The sequence below is a fragment of the Protopterus annectens genome, chromosome 3.part0 (assembly GCF_019279795.1).
Source record: "Protopterus annectens isolate FY-2018-M chromosome 3.part0, PAN1.0, whole genome shotgun sequence".
In the NCBI taxonomy this organism is placed as follows: domain Eukaryota; kingdom Metazoa; phylum Chordata; order Ceratodontiformes; family Protopteridae; genus Protopterus; species Protopterus annectens.
In genome coordinates, this window is record NC_056731.1 from 1,925,562,055 (window position 1) to 1,925,579,838 (window position 17,784).

At 37.3% G+C, this 17,784-nt stretch overlaps 1 protein-coding gene across 1 annotated transcript in view; it reads left to right on the plus strand.

The window, feature by feature from the left end:
* The window catches only part of LOC122797185 (serine-rich adhesin for platelets-like), an 801,622-nt gene that overhangs the window by 386,511 nt on the left and 397,327 nt on the right, over nt 1-17,784 (plus strand). The window lies entirely within an intron of this gene.

A 17,784-nucleotide genomic window follows, 5' to 3' on the forward strand; every position in this document is an offset into this window, starting at 1 on the left:
ACTACCAGTGCCTCTGAACTTATACTCAGTTAACCACTCCTACTTCCTCTCTACCTATTAAACTCCGCCCCTTTCACCACCATCCTCTTCCTTCACCCTCCCCCTGCTCACCATCTATCACCCCACCCTTCCCTTCCATTTTAATAAGGCAGTTCCTACTCCTATACCTTTCTCAACACCATATATCTACTTTATCATAGCCTCAGCATGCTTACAAAACATACATCATTCTCAATGCAACTATTACTTCTTCTGAACCTTACTTACTTCCACTACCTTACCCAGCCCAGCACCACACCCAGTGCCCGGGTGTGAAGACTTAGGTTTCCTTAGGTAGAAAATGTAATCTCATTGGTGGAGATTGATGATGCCTTGGTAGTAGACAGTTCAAATGTGTCTTCTGTTTGGGGCAGTGGTAGTCCTTGGATATAGATTGAGGGAAGGGAGTGCCCAGGTGTGAGGCAGGAGGCGAGACGAGTAGCCCAACCCACTCACCACTCCTTCATACAACCAACTCACTCCCTACAACACACTTACAGTCATTTATCTCAATATCCCCTGGCCTGTATCCCATTAACAAGCATCTACTTTTGCACTACAAACTAATCACTCCTTATAAAATCTCTAGCCCCCTTCTAACCTCCAAATCCCTCACAAATCTAACAATACACAACATAGAAACAAAGCAATCCAAACACCTTTTCAGCATAATCCAACATCTAACATCCATACTTCTGTCTGGTGATAAACACCCTAACCCTGGCCCAAACACCCCCTCCTCTACATCTAAATCCATCCTACTAGTTTCTCTAAATGCCCAAAGCATAGCTAACAAAATTCCCAACCAGCATGCCTGGCTTCTCCACAACAAACCTGACATCTTAGCTATCTCTGAAACCTGGTTAAAACCACATATAAAAGATGCTGAAATAGTACCACCTAACTACTCCATCATCAGAAATGACAATGCCCACAAAAAGGGTGGTGGAGTAGCTCTACCCTATTTATCCTCTCTGTTCATTACTCCCTATAATAAACCCATTCTCAACTTCACCAATGCAGAACTAATACTAGCTCTATTTCAGTTAAATAAACACAAACACATATGCATAGCCTCCCTTTGCATTCCCCCTGGAGACAATATCTCAGTACCTGAGGATATCCTCTCCTGGCTTTCTACCAATATCAGTTATGAAACAATTATCATGGGAGACACAAACATTAACTGGGCCTCCATTCATTCCCTTTCACACCCCAAAAATATCAACCTATATAATTACTCACAGCTCATCAACTCCTCTACCAGGCTCTCTAAAGACTTCTCCAGTGGTACCACCCTAGACTGGATCTTAGTCTCTCACCTCCACTACTACCCTGATAATGGAACTCTTCTTGATTCCCTCAGCAACCACCTTCCCATCTTTGCTAGGCTTCTTCTTTCTCCCTTATAAGTAACTCATAATTACATCACCACTCGCTACTTAAAGAACTTCAACCCAAAAGCCTTCTCTGAATCCCTAAAATCACTTAATTGGAACCCTCTAAAAACTTTATCCTTGGATAATGCTGTTGCACACTTTAATGCAACTTTCCTAAAACTGCTAGATAGTTATGCCCCCATAAAAACCAAAAGAATAAGAAACAAAACCGCCCCCTGGCTAACAAAAAACACACTAACTACCATGCACCTTAGAGACAAAGCCTGGGCACGTTACCAAAGAAACAAAACTCCTACCACTCTTAATGAGTTCAAAACACTTCGCAACAGAGTCAAAAAGCTTATCACAGCAGACCTACAGAATTACTTCTCCTTACTTCAAAACAACCATAAAACCAATCCACAAAAATTCTGGAAAGGTATCACTACCCTCCTAAAACCCGGCACAACTGAAAACCCAAGCTCTGACCCAAATGCACTAGATATAGATCTAGCCACCCAATTCAACTCTTTTTTTCATAGACTATTTCCAAACTAACCTCATCCTTCTCTAACAACACTTCACCCCCTACTTCTACATCTCCTCTCTTGTCACCTCCTTCACCACCAGTCTCTCATTCCCTATCATCTCAACCCCCACCATTCCCCATAAAACCCATTCTGACTTCTACCATAAAAAAACTCCTGCAAAAGCTAAAACCATGCACCAATGCCCCTGATAACATTCCCTCATCTTACCTCAGCATATCTGCTGATGTCATTGCCTTCCCTATCAGTATCCTAATCAATTGCTCTATCCAAGAAGGTCTTGTACCCCAACTCTGGAAAAAGGCTTACATCATACCCCTGCACAAAGGAGGCAATAATAATAATATTACTAACTTCCAACCCATCGCCATCCTCTCTCCCCTTTCAAAACTCCTAGAAAAATGTATCCATCTTCAACTCCTTCCCTATCTCTTAGACAACAACTTATTAACTTCCACCCAACACGGATTCAGACCCAGTCACAGCACTATGACTGCCCTCCTATCCTTCCTGGAAACTGTGAATAAAGCCAGGGATTCTGGTTTTACTGTCTCTACCCTCTTACTTGACCTTTCTAAGGCCTTCGATACTATCTCTCACAACCTTCTCCTTACTAAACTATCCAACCTATCAGTACCTCTCTAACAGGCAACAAGCTGTTAAGTGGAAAAAAGCCATCTCTTCTTTCCTTAACACCCCCACTGGTGTCCCCCAGGGTTCCATACTAGGTCCCCTCCTCTTCAATATATTCATAAATGATTTCTTCCGCTCGATCCCTTATGCTAACCTTATCCAATAGGCAGACGATTCAACAATTATCTGTACTGCTACATCCATCACCATTCTCTTAAAGCTGACTCAAGACACCTTCTCTACCACAGAACAGTGGATGAAAGACAATCATTTAGCACTCAATGCATCAAAAACCAAACTTATTGTATTTACCTCCTCTAAAACCAACACCATTGATAGAAATCTATTCTCCATCACCAGCAAGAATAACACACCTATTGAACTGGTATCAGAAACCAAACTACTAGGAGTCCAGATCAATGACCAGCTTAAATTCAATTCCCATCTACAACTAAACATAAAAAAACCCATCAAATCTTGGCATGCTCTACCGACACAATCGATACCTCACCACATCTACTAGGCTCACTCTCTCTACTACATTTCTCATCCCTTCCCTTCTTTATGGTGCCCCTCTCCTAACAAAGCTACAATCATCTCTCAAGACAAAACTGTCCTCTTCTTATAATAAAATTGACAAATTTGCTTCTAGCCACAAACCATCAACCCATCACTGTGCATCCCTCCACAAACTAAATTGGCTAGATCTTCCCAACTTTCTCTCCTATACTCAGCTTACTTATGCACACAAACTCATTTTTCACCCCTCCCTCTGTCCCTCCCTTTCCTCTACTTTTAAAATGCACAACCCAGAAAGACTCCAAAGATCTAGCAACCAAAACCTAATAGAACTGTACAAACCCCTTCGCACTCCAGAGCAAAACATCCTGCCCTTTGCCCTGGCACACCTATGGAACTCCCTCCCTCCCTCCATCCATACCACCACCAACCTCCCTTCCTTTAAAAAATCACTTCACTCACATCTAACATCCACATGGGAATGCTCCTGCTCCCACCCCTCATAGCCTATTCTCCACTTCCTACAGGCAACTATCTCATATATTCCAGACACCAACTTCATATTTGCATCGAGCAAATACTAAGCCAATAGTAAATAACTTCTTATAATTCTCAAATTGTACTATTTCATCTCAAGAAACTGTATATTTACTAAAGCAATGTTTTGTTTTATTTTCTACTAAATGTAACCGATTAATTTTATTGTAACTGCTGTAATTTTTATTTTGTCTTAGAACCACAGAAGATTTAATCTATAAACTATGGTAACATTTGAGTAGGAGCTTTTCTCCCCAGGACTTCATTGAAAACGGGTTCTTTGTGGCCCAATGGACTATCCTGGTTAAACAACTGCAAATAAAATAAAATAAATAAATAAATACTGAGAAGGTTTTGAGAAAATTATATGATTATAACAAGTTATTTTCCAAGACAGTCAACTACATTAGTGCCATTTGATGTGTTGCTGCGTAAAGATATGAACTGATACAGGAGTTTAGAACAAGACAAAGAGCCTTTCAAGTTTCAGGGAAGTGTCTTGGTCTGTTTAACTACCTGTGCATTGTACTGGTAACAAAGCATTGGCACTGCTGTACAATGTGCCCCATATAGTGCTGGCATTGTGCATTCACATAAATAAAACATGCTGGAGGGATAGGTTCCTGACCTAGAGACTCCCCAGACTCTGGAATAGATTGCCCATACATGTCAAGCAGAGTGCCTCTTTGGCCCTCTTCAAATGGAACCTTGACGATTGGATGGGAGAAAGGAAATTCACCCTGGGGATCACGTCAGTCGCCCTGCTAGACAGGGGTCCAGGGAAGTAAATAGTGTGGGAAGAAATAGCCAGGGAATTGTTAATTGGTACTAGGCTTGTATAGGCCATAGGGCTGATAGCCTAGTACCAACCTATGAACCTATGAACCTATAAAATGCCAGATAGAGCAGATACTCCTGTATGGCTTTGCATCTCCAGCCTTGACTCAAAAATATATGTGCAGTTAGACAAAGAAGGTCTTCAGCAATATATGGGGTAAGCTCATTCATTCATTTTCAATATGATCTTTTTTCAATGACTTATTGAAATGCGATAAAAAAACTGTAGACAAGGAAAAGAAAAAAAATTAATTCACTTAGGGGTCAAGAAAGCAAACTGTGCCCCAGCTGAGAAATAATAATACAGCCTTTTCATATAATAAAAGTGCTCTTTTGTTATAATGATTTAAATAAAAAAATAGAAAATTTTAATTCACCTACATGACAGTAATTAGATTATAAACAGGTGCCCTCAAAACCTGTCAGGTAATTAATATATATATATATATATATATATATATATATATATATATATATATATATATATATATATATATGTATATGTGTGTCCAGTATGGTTTTAAAAAGATTTAGAGAAAAATCAACCATCGTTTTCCAAAACATTTCTGTTTACCCTTATAATAGCTCCATACCTCCAAAAACAAAATGTAATAAAATGTAATAACATAATTCTTACCTTCTCCAACTAGTCATAAATTATTTCATTAGCTTTAATAATCAGCGCATGTTTTAAAGACAAATAACATACACAGAACAGAAAAATTATACCCTAAAGTAAACACTGTTACAATCAAGTCATCTATCAAGCCTGACCTAATGTTTTGGAGGCCTAGATCCCTCACCTCTGTTGAAGTCAAATATTTTCAACCCTGACGGAATAAACCATTTAACTTTATTTATTTATTATTTGTTTATCTTTGCTGACTGGGAAAGTCCGAAGGGGATAAACCCTTTTTCGGCAGAGGACTGGGGAGAAAAGCTTCACATCTAAATAATATAAACAATTTTCACAGAATATTGCATAGTCATCATGTGTAAGCAAATTTGAAAAGAAGACATTAATAGTATTTTGCATAGTATACTGCTTGGGTTCTTGGTAACACTCTTACTTTTGAGTAAACATGCCTATATAAAGTAAGAGGTAGTGCAACAGGATGGATCTGTGCTAACTTTTCAGTTAAATCCACTAATATATACAAGGCATATAGTAAAAAAAGGACATATTTCTATATTAAATGTTTAACCACTCATTTGATAATATTCTACAGATAAAATCCAAACTCACCCACTAATTAGAAAGAAAAAAAGAACTGATGTGGCACTTTGTTTTCTACTTCCAAAAATAATTTTGTAGCTAAGTGTTGTCACCCATGTAATGTGATTCTTAGACTCTTGGAGTAAACAGTTTAGCATAACTTTCTGTGTCCTCTAACGCAGCCCTACAGTTACTCCATTACCATGGAAATAACTACCTTATGGAGACAGACTGTATTCTTTTAAGTGGTACTATTTTCCTCTTGCTGTTGCACTGTTTGGTACATTTGCTTTTCATTGATATATAATGTCTTTTCATCTGATTGTAATGAAAAAAAAAACAATCTCCCTTCATCCCTGTGTCATACAAGAATGGAGCCCCTGACTGTCATCCAGTCAACTCAAGTTTGATTACTCTCTTTGGCACTGGAGAAGCTGGGGTTCAGGGGGATGAGCAGCTTTTTTTTTGGCTTGCGTACACTGAAAAGAAGAGGGGAATTTCTGCCTGTAATCAGACATACGTCTGGTGATGGGTCAGTGCCATAGTTATGTGGCAGATTGCCATGAAATATTTGGCATGAGGGTTACAGCTAATAAATGCTGATTGCAGTGATGTACATGACATCTGTCGCCAAATTAGGACATACAAAAAATCCTCTGGTATGCAGGAGAGCATATATGACACTGCCATCTGCTCTGTTGTGCCCCACTTTCCCTTCCCAATTCACGACTAGGATAGTCCCTGTCCCAGGGTGTAGTACTGAAGACACCAAGGTTTAAAAGGAACAGTGACTTAGGGCAGATGATGGGCAACTAGAAGGTATACAAAGGGGGGCCAAAGATTGTTTTCTCTCTTTCTCCCTCTCTCTCCCTCTGTCAGATACTAATTTGGGGCCACAAAACCTACAGAGAACTATATTTCAAGTGGGAAAAGTCTTGATACCCTAAAGTTTTAGCAGGATACACTCAATTACTAATCATATTTTCTAAAGTTACCATGTAACCAGCATCGTATGTTCCCAGAGTATGTCTTCACATCACTGCCAACAAATTGGGGAACTAGTGAGGAATATTTGTGACATTAACTTTCATTGTAAACTTTTCCAGTTCATTGACCTAAGTGAGTCTTGAAAAGATTCCAGCAATTCATCTGCATGAGCTTCCTCCAACAGGAGCTCTAGTTCCTTCTTCCATAACTCCCAGGAACATACAAGCCCACATGGGATCTGTGTTTCCCATCCTGCCTCAAGTTTGGCAGCAATCCTTTATTTTGGCAAAGCCTCAAAACATTCCACTACTGATGTCTTTAATAAACTTTGTTTGGGGTCCCAACCCTGTGGTTTTACTATGCATCTGATATGCAATTATTTATCAAAATGTATTTAGGAAACTGTAAATTCTAGTTCCAATTCTACAAACGATTGAAGGACTTTGGTGTTGTTAAATTGATACACTCATAGGAAATTAGCTGTGGGAGATTATAGAGAGCTTAGGAACCTGAGAGAGAACCCCTGGGGACATAGTGTAGTCAGGGATATATTAGCAGTATCACACATGTCAAGAGCTCTTTGTAGAATGTCTTATGTAATAGTAAGGTAGTCAGGTCATAAGTAGTGGCTCACTGCACATTATGACAATTATGCACATGTTCAGTAACAATCCTAGTTGGGGATGGCAGGCCACTGAAACACCCCCTCCACTGATCCACTCTGCTCTAGGCTGTGTTAAATGACTGTGGTATCCTTTGTGCCTGCTCTTGGGAATAGACAATCCAAAACATAATGGAGGAATATCATCCTTATCGTCCCTGAATATGTTGTCTTGCAAAAAAATCCTGCACACGCCTGTGTACTGTCCCCTCCATACCCTAGTTACCATGTTCTCAGTCATAAGTAAGGCTGCAGGAGACATTCACATGCATTACCCACTGTCATATTCCACTCCCCCATGTCAGAAGCTGTCGGACACACCACCATACAGAGTAACATAGACTGGGTCCCTGTAATGTATATACTCAATTCACATATCTTCAAGGTATATTCAAGAGTATGGTGCCATCAAAAATCTAAATATATATATATATATATATACTGTATTTCAGCATTGGTTACATTTTATGTTACATCATATTTGGTTAAGCTACTAAAAATCTGTCAAAGCTCGTTTGTAAATGTTTTTCAAAATATGTTAAAACATTGAATGGTAACTTTAAAAAAAATTTTGCAGATTAGAATCATACCAGGTTGTTGATGCTGCAAATTATAAATTAAGGCATTTGAAAAAAGTGTAATATAATAATATATGCTAATTCTGTTGTGACAGTTTTATATAGCATTATAGCTACTAACCTCATGTCTATAATAGTTACATTAAGATATGTTTTCTCTTATTTTCTGTTTTTAGTTTATGGTTTGGTATTTTGGGAAAATATATTAAGAAAATATATTAAAAACACACACATATAGTGAGTGCCATAAAAGTATGCCTGTAAAGTCCATCTGAGTGTTCTATTCTTAGAACATTCTAATTAGCCTTCTCTCTCCCATTCAAATTGGGGTTGTTCCATTTGCATCATGGTATGGGGTTAGTTACTAAAATAATGTCTGTTGCTTAAAGAGAGCAGAGTATCTTTCTTAACACAGAAGTTTACTTCATCTTTCCAAGGTGAAATATATCTTCAACATAAAGGGGGTGTTAGAGGTCCTTCTATTTTTACACCTTTATGAAATTCTCACATTTTGAACAAGGACATAGGTACACATACAGAAAAGAAAATAAACCATTGTAAACATTGTTCATTATTTTCATGGATTACACAAATGTTTTCCTTTTAATGATTATCCTTCACTCTAACACTACATACATTGCTTAATTCTGCCTTCCCTAAAACCTCACTCATCCTCCTGAATATTATTCTGCACGTATTGTTCCCATAAATTCCATATATTTTGATGTCATTTTCTCCTCAAAATGCCCAGTGCCAACATACTGAAAAAAAGACCAAATATTTAGGCGAAGAATGAATATCAGACATCACTTTTCTCCTTTAATCTTCTTTTTTTTGCAGGAAAAAAGCCTTCCTGCATCCATGATGTGGGGCTAAGCACCCCCAAACTTGTATATACCAATTACTAGATCATTGTACCTTGGAGAAAAGGGAATATTAAAAAAAATGGCAATCTTGGACTTCGTATATGTAAGTCCGTATTTTCATCCACAAAAATGGAGCAGTAACAGTGCTGTCTCCAACTAGTAGACAAAAGTGAGCACTGAAAGAAAGGTTGCAACAGTGTTACTGAAGAAATTCACTCAGATTCTGCTGCAGACTGCTGTATAGGAAATTATGATGTAGTCCAGTATCCACAAAGATGAAAGCATACAACACTGAATAAATCTGTAGTTTTGGCAGATGTTGCATCCTTTCTTTCAGTGTTGAAGTTTGATTATAAGTCCATATTTTTGGCCACTTATTACTTTCATTACAGTACTCACTAATCTTGGCCTCGACCTTTCAAATCATAACCCTGTTTCTTAGTTACAGCCAATTGCTCCTCCAACATTTTTGACAGACTACCCCAGAGAAATTTTTAAAATCTGCCAACTCCTTGCTTTCCCAAAAACCAAGTCCCTAATTATCAATCTCTTTCCCATCACACCTCCAACATTCGTTTCTGCCCACAGAAAAAAAAATCTCTGGTCTGCCTGCGGTATAAACATATCTATGTGAATGCTTTCAAGCAAAAATCCCAAACCTTCTGGACTTTGCTGTATGCTTGGAAGCCATGCAGATGTCCTCCCATTGTTCCCTTGTAAATTGCTTTTTCAGTCTGTCTTCCCAATATTTTCACCCTTCCCTGATTGATTCTTATAGTTATCATGCAATATTTTATATGCCCTACTAATTGCCCCTTTTTAGCTGCAACTTCTGTTCTAGACTCAATTAAAACTGTACCAGACCATGTCTTTCACTTAGCATTCTTTTATCCCTTTCTCTTTGCCTGTACTTTGACATTGGTCCCTGGTAGGGAAGGCAGTCTCTAACTTGCAGTCCAAATTTCTGTTTGGCTTTACCTCAGTCTATTGCTTTCCATCTCTAGCTATGTCAGCCAAATACCTTGGTTTATCTGAAATTTTTCCAGAAAATTCCAGCACTTCTTTCCTATTTTCTATACACATATCTGCAGTCATCCCTATAATGAAATCTCCTTTCTCCATTCTGGCGACCCATTAGTGCTTAGAATACTTTCTGCTTCTTTATGAATATAATATTCTGTTTAGTTGTTGTTATTCTCCCTAAGGCTCTGCATCCAAAATCCTACTCTGTCCTTATTTCAAACTTCCCCCCTTTTACATCATCCACTCTTTCCACTTTGATTGATAACCTTCTCCTTGCGTTATGCATGTAAACCATAAAGCTATATTTAGAAGTACTTCTTTGAAATCCATACATAGTTTCGCATTGGTATAATTGACATCTAGTTTCTTAAATTAAATGTGGACTTGCTGTACACTGTTGCTCTACAAATTATTTATTTCCTGTCAACAGTCCACAAACATTCTCGGGACTTTGTATTACTTTTCTGGTGAATAAATCTTGTATTTGGCCCTAAATGTTGTCACCCCTTGCTTGATGAATATTAAGAATACAACAGCAGATGTTATCTCCCTTGTGATAGAGCCCACTGAGACTGCCTTAGTGTTTATGTACTTCATTATTTATTTATCATTTGTTAACTGCTGTCTAGGGATCCTTTACAGATACAACCTGAGCTACAAGGCTAAATATATATATATATATATATATATATATATATATGTATATATATATAAAAACATTTTTTTTTATTTATTTAACATTTGTTTGCCAGGAAAGTCTGACTTGGAACAAAGCCAATTTTCAGCAGAGGCCCAGGGAGAAACACTCTAGATGCATGTCTTTGTGACATGGGAAGAAACCAGAGCACCCAGAGGAAACCCACATGAATACAGGTAGGATATGCAGACTCTGCACAGAAGACACACCAGCCGAGATATATATATATATATATATATATATATATATATATATATATATATATATATATATATATATATCCAATATGCCAGCATGTTGCCTAAGGATGAAGACCTAGGCCATTTCTAGAAAACCTTCAAAACTACAAGAATGATGACTTCCTATGACTAACTCATACAGCAAGGGGAAATACATGGCTCGGTTGACTGTGAGAGTGCTGAGAGATGGTAGGCAGTGGGAATAAAAAACAACTAAAAATAAATATTGATAGTACAAAAATGGTGAAAGTTGCTTTATACAGCACCTTCCAAGGTTATGGAGTACACTTCCCATTATAATCAAAATAGTCATTCATTAACATCCTTCATAACCTTGATATTTAAGCACAAAAAACAGGCAACCTTATGTCCGGAAAGCAAGCTTTAACCCAAAAGAAAGCCAGGAATCAAAGTTTCTTCTTAACGCACAAATTTTAATGTTACAAAAAAAGAGCGTTTTCGCCATGACTCCTGTCACAGCTTCATCAGAAGAATAACATATGAAACAGCTAAAAAACCTGTTTATATACTAAAACAGGAAGTGAACAAATAATTGCATTTCCTGCAGCAGCTCAATTTACAAGTTGATATTAAAAACTAAAAACCAATTTTTATAATTAAAAAACATAAACAGTGTGTATAAATATACATCAAACAATGGGGTAAATAAGCCAAAAATACAGAATACACAAATTAAGTGTTTAAAATAAAATATAAAGTAGCTTCATCTTTTTTCTAATATAAATGGAATGTGTTCTTAAGTACCACTTTGGGACACCCCTTCAAATGTGTTAAGACAAAAAGTAAGGGGAAAAGTCACCTAAAATAACTCTTTAGTTTTAGTATACATGATATGTTGCAGTTTTCATTCAGACCAGGTGGTCTGAATGCATCCAAATTTAACTGCCAAGTCAATTCTACGTTTTCAAGAATTATTGAAAATGGGCCCCCCCTATTCGTTGGAAGGACCTGATCTATACCCATAAAACTAAAGGTGTGACCTGGATTGTTGTTTACATGTTTAGCCAAAGTGTTTTCCAAGAGGGGTTTTTTTATTGCATAAGAATGTTGGTAAACCCTCTCTTTTAATTTACGGTTAGTCTTCCCTATGTAAAAAGATGGACAACAATTACACAAGGCAATATAAACAACCGACTTTGATTCACAAGTTATCTTGTGGTTAATCAGGAACTTTTTATTCCTAACTGTGAATGAGTTACCTGTTCTCATAAATTTACACATATTACAGCATCCACATTTAAATGAACCCCTAAATCTGGTAAAATCATGGGAACTAGATGTATGTTGTAATAACTCTTTAATGTTGCTGCCTCTTCTGTAAATAACAAAGGGACGCGATCCTAACTTGTCAATTAAATTTGAGGAGTTAATTACTAATGGCCAATTTTTTAAAATAATAGCCCAAATATCCGTAGAGTTTAAGTTATATTGAGTAATAAAACTCAAAGAGAAACTCCTCCGCTGTTCTAGACCAGTAATATGATCATTTTGAATGGCAGTTTCATTGTCAATAATTACCTGAACAGAGTTGTGTTGGTCAAGCAGAGGTTTGTAAAAACCTTTTACTCGTTTAGAGTCAACTTTAAAAATAAGATCATTAATGAGTGGTATGTGATGAAGCTGTGACAGGAGTCACGGCGAAAACGCTCTTTTTTGTAACATTAAAATTTCTGCGTTAAGGAGAAACTTTGGTTCCTGGCTTTCTTTTGGGTTAAAGCTTGCTTTCCGGACATAAGGTTGCCTGTTTTTTGTGCTTTAACAGTTTATTTGTTGTTTCCAGATAACCTTGATATTTAAGTAGGTGGTTGAAAATAACAACTTGCTGTGGAATTCATGGTTCTTGAACAGTGGATTGCAAGCTTAACAAATGAACCTATGATTGTATAAAGCCCTGAATCGGACTGTGACAGAGCTGATCCAGGTTTGAGAACTGGCCATGCATTGGGGTTGCTGGCTGGAGAGGGATCAGAGTGAGCATCATAGTTAGCTCATCTATCATGTGATAAGGGAAGAAGTTTGACTCAGTGCACCACTGTCACCTTGTAGAAAATGGGTCTGTATTACCATATTGAATGGTAACAATGTTGAATGCTCAGATGAGCGAAACCGCAGGAAAATTAACTTGCTATTGTGGGGGGCTGCACCCCCCCCCCGCTAAATATATATTCCAACTCTGAGGTCGCAGTACAGTGAGGAAAGGGCAAATATTCCAATCCTTACTGTACTGTGATCCCCCGAAAAAAGTTTGTTTTCCTGCATTTTCGCTCATCTGACCGTTCAACATTTTTACCATTCGATATGGTAATATAGACCCATGGAAATATATTGTGTTGCAGTGGGGGATAAGCTACATAAAGGTGGTTTCCTTAGGCCTGCCAAACAGCATGTCACCTAACAGGGATTCATTGTATATGTGGACGCATAGTCACCTTACTGGGCTCAACAGTGCAGGTCTCTGCTTCAGGAAGGAATGTCTGTGGCTACTGAAGGAGGGAGAGGTTATGGCATAAAAAGTCCTTAAGCTGACAGAATGATGTTATCGTCAATAGCTGACTCTTGCTCTCAACAACATCCTATAAGTAGGGGCACGGTGATGAAAATCCCACAGGAAAATGAGGACCCCATGTTACAGTCAGAAGTTACAGGGGACTAAAAGGGTTAATTGGCCAGAGCTGGGGGCTGATGATCATCAGACCATGAAAGGAAAGGGTACACAAACATCCCTTAAATAGGCTTCGGTTAAAGGTTTACCTTAAAGTATTTAGGCCTACATTGCATATTACTAAAACATATTAATTTGAGATTTTATTTATGTACTAACCCAGTTATAGTATCTAATGGTACATTTCATATAAATATGATATGAAATGTATCAAGGACATAGTAAACATGTTTTTAATATATTTCATTACCCATTCATTTTCAAAGTCTTATTGTTAAATTAAATGCCTATATTTTTATATTTTAGTTTTTTAACTGGGTAGTTGTGTTTTACTAAGATTTGCCTGTTTTCACAGTGTCCAGGAATAAAGAGGGGTTTAAGACATTGAGAATAGTCAGTATGAGGTAATTGGTAAAATACCTGGTTATTCATATACATTGTGACATATAGGCATCAGGCCAGCCACCATCTATATGTGATCTGGATGTCGGTGAGATTCATAAAGCTGCATCACCTTAATGCCAGTTTGTGCAGTAACGGGGTAATACATTAAGTAGTGGAAATATGCAACATCTGCAATGACTTGGAGGTCTGCATTTAAACATTAGACATTCCCTCTTCAGTTGTGTTTCTGTGGCTGGCACTATGCTACAAAGAGGTTAATTTATACCTGACAAATGGCAGGAGTTTACATAAAATGCACTGTATTTGATAAGATAATTTCGGTACCCACATAAATAGTCCTCTATTTGTTTTGTAAACAATGTGTTAATATTTTATCGTGCCACTCTTTGAATCACTCATTATTCTTTCAGTATTGCTTTATTATGCATTTTTTTTCAAAATGTGTAATCTTTTGGTTTTATGAGTGCCACATGTCTTTAGAATATGAACTTACATTACCAGCAGTACTGTTTAACCATGTCTTTAGAATATGAACTTACATTACCAGCGGTACTGTTTAACCATGTCTTTAGAATATGAACTTACATTACCAGCGGTACTGTTTAACCATGTCTGTAGCATATGAACTTACATTACCAGCGGTACTGTTTAACCATGTCTTTAGAATATGAACTTACATTACCAGCGGTACTGTTTAACCATGTCTTTAGAATATGAACTTACATTACCAGCGGTACTGTTTAACCATGTCTTTAGAATATGAACTTACATTACCAGCGGTACTGTTTAACCATGTCTTTAGAATATGAACTTACATTACCAGCGGTACAGTTTAACTCAGGGTAATGATCAGCATAGCTGAGGGGCCTAACATTTAATTTGAAAAGTGACTTTGTAAATAAGTGCTGGACTAGCACATTAAAGTGGGTATGGGTATGTAAATGAACATTGTTTAACAAAATGTTCAGAAGCAAAATGATTTGAAAACATTGGAATTAACACAGTCACTAGTCAGTATTAAGTACTTAGCTGTATACCGCATTTTCACAGCAGTTTATTTATATTATTTTTATAAACGTGGCAAGCATTATTATTATTAAACAGCAACAGAAGTGATGTTTGGTCAGCGGGTGACAGAGTGGTATGGGGGAAACTGTGCAAATCTAGACTGGGTGTTGTATTTTAATGATGCAATTACAGCTTCCACCATCCAGTCAGACATTCTGTACATTACAGTGGTTGTGGGTGCAGGTCGCTCACACATGTTCCCATTTGTCACATGCCCCCCCCCCCTTTACCTACCAAGATCACCTTGATCACAGTGTGCATGACATTATGTTAGACTGCAGGTGAACCAGTGACAGACTTAAATTTTAATAGCATAACTGGCTGCTTAAATGTAGCCTCTGTTTGTGAAACAGGAGAAAACTAGTGCATCAGCTCTGTGATCAACTCCATTGTCATGCAAAGAAGGATTCATAAAAGTTTCCACTTTTGCCTCCTTTGCCATAATAGTGGAGCTGTTTTTGTTTGTATTGCATGTAATTAATGGAATCTGGCTATGTATGTGCTACCACTAGTGAGGGCAATATTGCATCATTGTATGGGGATGGTCAGTGTAGCTTTACATGGCATGGCTTACATGAGCTGTATGATATTATACAATTTGAGAAATTATTCTGTGTACGTTCACCAGTGCCTCAGCCACCAGTCATGTTTTTGTTTATTTCACTGTTGGCAGTTAATAGTCGGACTGCCTTAAAGTATTGTCTGTTCACAATCTTCTGTGGAATTCTCCCATTTGGGAATTGTGCTGGATGGTGTGGTACCTCATTCACAGACCTACGGTGCACCTGGTCTTCCTCTGGTACGCAGTAGCAGATGCAGATAACCTAGAGAGGCTAAACATGATCATGGATGTGTAGGGCTCTAGTATGCTGCCTTCACTGCATACTAATACTATACAATTGTGGGCCATTTACACGAGTCCCATTCAGGGATTTTATCAGTTTACATCAATGTTTACTTGCCAGTGGTTTTGAGAGAGTAGCCTGGGGGGGCGGGGGCTGCAACTAAGCAATAATATGAAGAACAACATCCCAGTTACTGAAAAGTTCACATCAATTGTTTTGCATAGTAAATGGATAGATGTTGATTTCAACATTGATATAACAAAAAGAGACCCATAATTTTAGTATTTTTCTATGTTAATTTATTACTAAATGAGTACAAAGCAACAAATGGTTTTAGTGTATTAGAGCACACTGTTCCTGAGTGGGTATTTCCAATTCATCATTTGCACAACATTTTGACATTTCAGTATAAGTACTCTCAAATAACAATTTCAGTTTAAAGAAGCTATATGAGAGAAAAAAAAACATAATTATCAGGTTATTTGTTATTTTTCATATTTGTGTGAACTATTGCATTACATTATCTAATCTGACTTTTCCATTAAATTTGGATTATTAATTTGTAGAATATAAGTGATCCTTGCAAGTACATGGAGCTGAAGATGTTGAAGCTAGTACTTTCTGTGAGTGGCAAACTGAATTTTTTTTCTTGTAGGTCTGTGATTTTTACTTGTGCAATGTTGTTTTCTTTGCTTATCTACATAAGTCAAGCAGTACAACAATATTCTGTAACACAGGGGTAAAGTGTATAACAACATTCTAGATGACGCTTATTTCTGCCAGTACTTTGGCCAACATTCTTCCATTCCCTGCATGAACAGTAAATAATAACAACAACATGTTTATGTAACATAAAACATTAAACAAACAACACAAATCAGAGTACAAGACAGGGTTCACGGTAATGTTTTTTCAGACATAAAAGACATTTAGAAGAGTAGAGAGACAATTACACTTGGAAAGTATGACTCTGTATTCTGTAAATTACAGATTCTACAACTGATTTCATGTTAACAAGAATGGGCATCTAGAGACTGCAGAACTGTGTATTCATTTGTATATTTATTTATATTTGTTTACGGGGGTAGTGCACTGAACATTGACCAAGGTCAGGCTCAGCCTGGGTGAACTACAAAACATTTTGCAAACAGAAAATACAGAAATATAAGTAATAACAGAGTAATTCAGACTAATTGGGAAAGGCCAGTCTATAACCAAGTGGGATAGGTTATTTTGAGCACAAAAAAGGAAGCTGACTAGATTTAAAATGGCCCACAACAGCAGTTAGCCTAGTACTTACCTATGCAATATTGAACCTATAATTACATAGCAAAACAGCTGTATGTATACAGTCTAGGGAACAAATACTGTAGAATGTACAGTCAAGCAGAGTGTAATGTACACTATATACATTAGTTTATAAAGTGGGTCGATTTTCAATGAATTTTGAGAGAAAAGAGACTTAGAAAGGAGACAGGTTAGGTGAAACTGCTTGTAATGAACCAGGAGCATTTGGATGGGATAAAGAAATTCTTTTTAAGTTGCATTGTAATAGAAACAGAGAAATTAAAGGACAAGGAAAATAAGAAAGTAAGGACTGACGTATATGGATAAAAGAAAGGAGAGACACAATCAAAACTATCAGTAAATAGAGCACAGCTATTGTTTTAGTTTAGTGAGGAAGAGTTTGTGAGGCAATCAGAAAATTACTTCACTGTAGCTGAAGCAAATGTGACCCTTGTTAATCTTAAGTGTGGAGGCCTTAAACTTGTAACTATAGTTTAATATGAGTCAACTACTAAAAGAAATAAGAGAAAAACAGACCAATGCTCTTAGTGTTTCAGCCCAAGTGACGCATTTTCCAGGGAAAATGGAAACCAGTATCAGGGCCTTAGCACTTGAGCCAGCAAACAGCGAAGAACAGTCAGAATAGATAAAGTAAAGTAATATTATTTTTCAAGTTATATACCAGGCCAGAAGAAGTAAGATACCTGTGAAGGCCACAGACTCATGTAATAGCAAAG